Here is a 7,745-nt window from a genome sequence, read left to right as displayed (position 1 = left end):
AAAGTGTGTCTCTTTTTGCTGCTCGAATTTCGCAAGCACTAGAGCTAACGAAATTTTTATTGAAAGCTTTCAAAGAAATAATGCCTAAACTTGCAAGTTTCATCATTCCAGTACTCGACGCTAGGTGGGTCTTGTATCTATAATCCAGAGCTTTTGAAAGTTTTAACTTGCTACCAGCAGAAGGTGAAGCTACATATTAAGAAATGGCCGCTGGATGAACGCACGTATATTTTGCATAAATCAACTATTATATATAGAAATTAAAAGGTTACGTGAACAGTCCTGCGTGAGAGGAAGCCATTTTTACCTTTTACCTATTCCGCTAATGGAATCCAGCGGAAGTCAGTTCGTTTGATTTGATGCGGTAAGTATATCTTTAACGTATGAGCATTTCTTTACGAACAGCTGGCGGATGAAAATCAACAAATGAAAGTGTGATATTTATTATTTCGATTCAACCCGGAAAGGAAAAGGAAAAGGAATAAGAGCGCTAAGCGCATCTCTTATCTGAGATGTTTGCGTGTATATTTGATTTACTAAACTGTATTTTCGTTAAACATCCTTTCTCCGCACATTTTTACTAATAAGCCGGGATAATTCGTCATCAGATTTTGATTAGCCTAAAATACCAGTTGCATGACACTAATTAGAATGATGTGCCAGAGAAAATTTTGGGCCTTCCGGGGGAAACCATTATGAGTTTGCGTGGATATGAATAGGAATACAGTAAATTTTATTTGAGATTATGAACGCTATGATGGTAAAGAGGTGATGCGAACGTCCGTGGTTAGGGAGAAATAATCCATGATAATTTTGAATTAGGTTCCAGATCCTTCTCTGAAGTGCACTTTACTTGGTAGCATCGGTAAAATCCAGAGCAGTATTATTCAGAGATTACGTCTTTTAAAGCAGATCTATATTTGGACAGCGTTTTCTAAGAAACCACAGATATACATAGTACAGTATAACTCTCCCTTTATTATAAGGCCTAAGGGTTGAAACTGAAGCATTACCGTCAAGCCAAGGGTGTTTATAAATATCATATATTAATAATGTAACTATGCACCATTGCACCACTTGCCAAGATTGGTCTGAACATCGAAGCCGATGATAAACGACCAAAAGGGAGTTCCGTAACAACAGACCTATTGTGCCACCTACCGAAAATGACGCACAATGTTCTGGATGCTCTGAAAGAGATTTCTCGGAAAAGGATCAACAGCGACGACGTGGATTGCAATGACAGCATAAATATATTGCAAAGAATTCAACAAGGATTCACGCCACCGCTTGCATCTGCCTCTCCACAACATTAACTCAACTTTGCAGCAGGTTTACTTCATCACTCAACGACAACTGAAGTTTCCACTTCCTCCGAGTCGAAGCCAAGTTCACCCAAAAGCGCAGGACAGTAAAAGCAACCCTGCACTAAAAACAAAGACATCTCAAGTTTTCTAAGTTCGAGTCTGTCGATAAACTCCCCATAAAGAAAGCTGCAGGATATTCAGGGTCGTTCGCCAATTGGACGCGGTTCGCCTTCCATACTGCACCATTGCTAACTAGCAATTCTGGGCGAGAAGATCTTCTGAACTACCCGCGCGGTTCCAGTTGGGGCGGGGTGATGTGGTGGCACATAGTCAAGTACCACCGACTGCATTGTTGGCGGTGATATTTTGATGAATTCTCCAAAAGAATAAGCGTTCAAGATCGTCCAGCTTAAGAGGTTGGTTACATTTCGGTATGTCGTAAAATTTTCCAAAATGACATCACCCTTCGACTAATCGCAGGGTTTACTCAAGAAACGAAACATTTTTGTAGGAATTCTTCCCGATAGCATACTGACGTGATCAGTATATTTCTGGTCCTACTATTTTAAGTTTTAGTTAGTAAGACCAGCAGATGGTCTACCTAGTATAATAATATTGATAGGACCATTTCTGCGGAAATGTCCGCAGAGGATTTCCGCAGAAGTGGTCCTATCAAAACTACTATATTATTACCATACATGTGTACAGGCTGACCTTCAAAAGCCGATCGTAGTAGTCTGCATATAGTATTCCCTATACGGTGCTTCTTAATAGCCGGTACCACAAAATCCAAGGAGGTATTGTCGAAACCCCCTACTCAATACTTTAGGACTAGGATAACTATTTGCTATCTGATCGCTGTGGTTGAATGCGGTTCCAATCCTCGATATAAGCCGACGCAAAATTATCTTGTAGGATTCTGAATAATCATGCTCTTTAGAATGCAGAGGACGAAATATCTGCTTTCGCCTTATATAGTCAACACAATCCTTCAAAGATTTGACAAAAAAAGATGGCAGACTGATTGAACTAAGTGCTCTGACTTTGGTCTCGTTCCGCTCCTATTTTGCAAATAAGACCTCTTTAACCTGCCGCTATTCCGTTGGTATCTTCTGCTGTGCTAGGGCCTATCTAAACCAGCCGACTAGAATGAGTTTACCGCTTATTACCTAATGTTACAATCAGTTACAATTGGTGATTCCAGTCGTTCTGGTAGGCTGTGTTGCGTAGGAACAGTTCATCTAACTAGATTTCACCATTCGTCAGCCTACGACTATCGTCATAAAAGGTGATAACCGTTCGGCTGCTTACCTCAACTGCTCTCAGTTTCGGAGATCAGTAGAGTCATCAGTTTTTTACGTTGGCTGAACCGCTCTCAAGTTTGCGTAGTCAGTCAGATCTTATGATGCCCATTTTGGAGGTCACAGCATTTTTATGGCGGCTCAATACTTATCAGTATTCACCAGAGCCCTCTTAAAAAGATTGACATTTCCATCAGGGAGATAGTTCAATAATGTGCGCGGTCGGTGTTGAACATGTAGAAACGAAGCTGTCCGACCCTGTTGCCTAGCGACAAAACTCGCAATTCAGCAAACGGAAGAAACAACCAAGGCAAGCATCATAGTAGAGCAAATATAATTTTTCCGTACGTTACGTCAAAATTGACGGCTGATAACTTTCCGAACCCAACAGAAAGCCCTGGTTGACAAAAACCTGCCTATTCATAGCAATTGTATGGGACACCCCAGATGACATACGACCTCCGTGATAGGGAGTGGGTTTATCCATCTGTCAAGGATCTGTGGTCATGTGTTAGATACAAGCGGATTTGACGAGGGGATGAACCGAAGCAACAGCTCTGGGATCGTCCACCATGCACCAGAAAAGGTACTAGCAAGATCCCAATACAGGGTGGAACAGCATATGCCCAGGGCTGCTTGCCCCGTGAAGAGCTTGCTCTTTAGTATGCAAACTGTGATACCTTGGACACCTTCGTTTCAAGTAAGACTCTGGGGTGGACATTTTTCCCGGATTATTCGGGGGAACAAAACATCGCCTCAAAAAACAAAAATATAAAGCGGACGATGAAGGAGGAAGAGATGTCAGGTGCATCATCGGAAGATGAGCTGCTGGAATCCAGAGTTCTCCTTCAAAGCAAGGGCTGATAAGAATGTCGGCCACTGGAAAACAGTGACGAAGCGGTGGTCCACTGGAGTCCTGTTTGAGAAATAGTACCGTAAAGTCATACATATTCCGAGTAAGATTGCGAAGAATAAAGAAACCGGTACTGTCAACGAATGGAATGGAAGCAATGGTAAATACCACGAGATTATCGAAGAATATAACAAATGCCTGAGAAATCTGCAGAAGACGAAACCTACCGGACGCAAGCAACCTCCGCAAATAAGTAAGCAGCAACAACGGCCCGACAAGGCACGGACTGCGAAAACCTTCAGCGACGTGGCTGGAAGCCACTTGTGTGTAGCCCTTGAGGGTACTAATTGCGCTAGCGGCGAACGGGGAACGGGGGTGTGGACCAGTGTTGAGGCCAGGATCTTTGAGCATCTCCCCGTTTTGAATCTTACCAGGTGGTCGGTGGATTCCACGTCTTCAGGGACTTTCCTGGTTCGGGCGTCGCTAGGATCAACGATGCCTGCGGGGGGACAACATCTGCAAGAGATCGGTTGCTTGCATTTGGGTGGTGAAGATCTCCAGGCCCCAGTCGCCCTAGAGAAAGAACCTCAGTTGACCGGCCAAACTTTTCTGCTTCGCATAAATGAAAAATGTCTGGCGGAGTTAGGAACGCAGAAGTGAAAATGAGTGCCGAACCAGATGACGACCTGGATTCAATTGCGGTCACCAACGAGCTTTTGGAGAATATGAAGATTTGAAGGTCCGACTGGGACTGACAAGCCTCCAACGCAAGTAGATCATTCTGAGGGTAGTCACGATGAATTCGCGGCACTCAAACTGCGCTGCTGATCTTTCTCGTAAGGAAGACATCGGCTTCGCACTAATACAGGAACCCTGCATTGGAGGGCCGAATTATCAAACGGTTTCAAAGCAAATATTACAATTCCACAATTTGTAAAACACAATTGACACTGATCTGAAGAGATCTAGAGCGTGAATCATCACGAGAAAGAGACTGCACGCCTTTCTGTGTCTGAATCTGAGTTCCAGCAACCTAACCGTGATCAAACTGGAGCAGGCGCGTGCGAAGGACGAGGATATCTCCTCGGCTTATATGGCTCACTACTGTTCAGTTCCACCCAAGAGAACTTCAATATTTGACGTCCACCATCACAACAAAGAGGGTCAACCTGCAAGGCTTTGGGGTAGCTCAGAAATCAAGGAAGCTATAATTACCATCCGGTCTTCCGCCGGTCGAGTCCAATCTTCTTCGCAATAAGAAGAGCCTGAACAAAATGCGCAGCGCGACTCCACTCTTCAGCATCTCTCTGACTGGAGAGAACTCCCCTGTGCCTGCATAAAGCTACTGATGAAGGCCGTCCCACTTCTCGCAAGAGAAAAAGTGTGTTCAGAGTCGTTCGTCACTCAATTGCAGAACACACAATCAGGAGATCGCGTCTTCCCAATCCTGTGTAGGTAAGATTGAAAACCTCCATGCCTGCTTAGAAATTGGGTAAGGAAGTAATCAATCTCACTGTGCGTTCGGTTAGCCACGGGTCGAAATTGTCGATGAGCCGCGCCGTCCATCTAATGCTTGGCTAATTTTGCCAAGAAAGTTCCCGCTTGGTAGGGGTGCCTTGACGTTCTTCACGGGCAACCACCTCTCTGAAGTGTTCGCCATTACGGCAATAGATAGCTTTGCGCTCTTTGGCAAGGAGGGCAACGGGGATCACTCCCGCGATCAACATCACGGCCGGTCTCCGTTCTCCGCACTTGAGCAATGCGCTTACGATGCACCTCCTTGTCAAGGGCATCAGCTCATACTTCCACGCCACAGAGTAGAACCCACTGTTTTGCTCCCATAAGAAGACGTCTCCTGGTAGATATAGGGCTGCCAACATTCGCCATTAGCCGACTCAAGGCCGCGGCTCCAGCTGCAGCCCTGTCCGCTGCTGCTTTGATTTACGCGAAGAAGCTCATCTTCGAGTCGAGCATCAAACCAAGGCATTTAACCGCTGGTTTTGACTCTATAGTCAACTCGCCGATCGATATGGGACGCAGGGTCGGGATTCTCCTTCTGGTCAAGACGACTACTTCGGTTATCTCCAGCGCAAGGCTGAAACCGTGAACAGTCATCCATCCGCTTACCCGTCACATTAATATCTGCTTTTCGCCTGTTCAACAGTGCGTCCGGCAACAAGTGCCCAACGTCAACCCAATCGACCAGGCGCGACTCTTCAGGCATATCAAGTCTCAGCAGACTATCATATGAAGCGTTCTAGAGGGGCCGGCACTAGGATGGATCCCTGTGCTACTCCCGATGTAAATTCCATCCTCCTCTGGCTATGAGACGCTAGAGGGTCTCATAGAGCAGGGAGCGGTCTTTCAGATAATCTCTCAATATCCGCAAGAGATAGCTTGGCACGTGAAAGCAGTTCTCTAGTGTGCCTAGCATATCTGTCCATCTTACGGAATTGAAGGCATTTCTGACATCAAGCTTTATGAGGACCACTATCCGTCAAGATCGGCGGCTGTGTGCCTCGGCTCGATGAGCCGCATCTACCACCTCCATAATAGAATCCACTGTGGATCTCCCTGTTCTGAACCCGAACTGCCTTGATGAGCTTCCCGGCAATGTCAAGCATACACAGCGGTCGGTATGCAGACGGGAGCTCCATGTCTCATTTACCCTTGCTGATCAGTGTGAGTTAAGTCCTTGAGGGTTTTACGTGAGCACCCGCCTTGCGACTTAATCACACGGTCTTCTTAAGACACGAATTGATTTTGTGACCACAATCAGAGCCCCGCTGAGACAAGCAACAATGGTACCAGTCTATACCAAGTGCATGGCTTAGCATTCATACTGGTGGATGCAAGACCTACCTAAATCTCTACCGAACTAAGGAGTACGGCACCCAGGTTGAAACGCAACACCACGCCGAGGCTCGAAGGTCTCCTCCCGCTTGAGCATAACCAACAACCCCCCTGAAGCTCCCACTAGGGGGCCAACCGCAAATAACCGAGCTGTACTCACATACAACGGGAGTTCACCCGAAGTATGAGAGTCCAGGAGCTATCTCGGTTCCCATGGTACCAGTATACCCCTGGTGAGGTTTCGTGGCCAATTACCACTTCAGATGATTCCCCGTGCAGACTCGGGTCTGATCGCCCTGATTAGGGCTTTGGAGCATTCACCTACTGCATCACGGCCGGCAAGTTAAAGTGAGTACAGCGTCTCCCGGTGCCACCACTATGCGGGTTCTCCTCGGCCACTTGGTTTTGGTTCAGCCGATAGGGTTGCCGCCCCGTCTTCCCCACCGTCACTTCTGAGCACTCACTTTGCAGCGACAAGCAAAAATGCCCTCCTTCAAGCAAGAGTTAAACGCCTGAAGCAGCAAGTCTGGCAGTTGGCGAAACACCAGTTTGTAAACTTCCGCCAGGTTGCCATCAGAAACTGGCGCCTTCTTGTTTTTCATAGTGAGAACCGCGGGGGCAATCTTCGACGCTTTCAGCGCTATTGACATCAACCCATACAGGACGTCTGGGGAACAATGCTCGTACAATGTGGTCCATCTGGTCGGTACTAAGTATGCAGGGTTTCCGCAGAGCCCTGATTTTTCAGGTGACAAGTTTATAGCCAAGTCCCCACGGGTCCTCATTCACCTCGTTGACCGGGTTCTGCCATCCGTGAGCTTTGCTTTTATTTATAGCGCTGCGGCGCTTTATGGTGCATGCCTCCTCGTTGGCGTGCAAATGGCGGAGCTTATGACGCTCCCTCCGTAGGTCGGCAATTTCTGCCGTCTACCAGTACATAGAAGACTTGTTGCGGCTGGGGCTCCTCCGGGACGTGGAAGCCTTACATGCCGTCGTTATCAGGTTCATCACTAAATTTACGACGGTGTCAGCTGCGACGCTACCACCCCCCGAGGAGCCCCCCAGCGTGGCTCCGCTAACTCCAAGAGCTTCGACGAACTTCCCGATGTTCACGCTCGCGGCATTTCGCAGGCAGGGGGAGCATCGCATTGGTGCTCGCCGATAAGTAGTGTCAACCACTTCGAACGCGATCTACTGGAGATTACTTGCCGAGGCCAGTCATCTTAGACGAAGTACCTCAAAAACCCTCGGCATTTCCTGTGGAATACACTACACGCAAGCCGAGCTTGATGGGAAATTTCGTGTGGACTGTCCAGCTAGGGTAGAGTGGGAGATCGGCGGATTTGACGCAGCATTCTTCTAACGGATCAAAGATGGCCTGTGGAGCCGGTGACGGAGTTTTCAGATGATGATGATCAGAGTCCCAAGCGT

Source organism: Hermetia illucens, chromosome 3 (assembly GCF_905115235.1).
Source record: "Hermetia illucens chromosome 3, iHerIll2.2.curated.20191125, whole genome shotgun sequence".
NCBI lineage: Eukaryota > Metazoa > Arthropoda > Insecta > Diptera > Stratiomyidae > Hermetia > Hermetia illucens.
Note: the sequence above shows the minus strand (reverse complement) of the source record.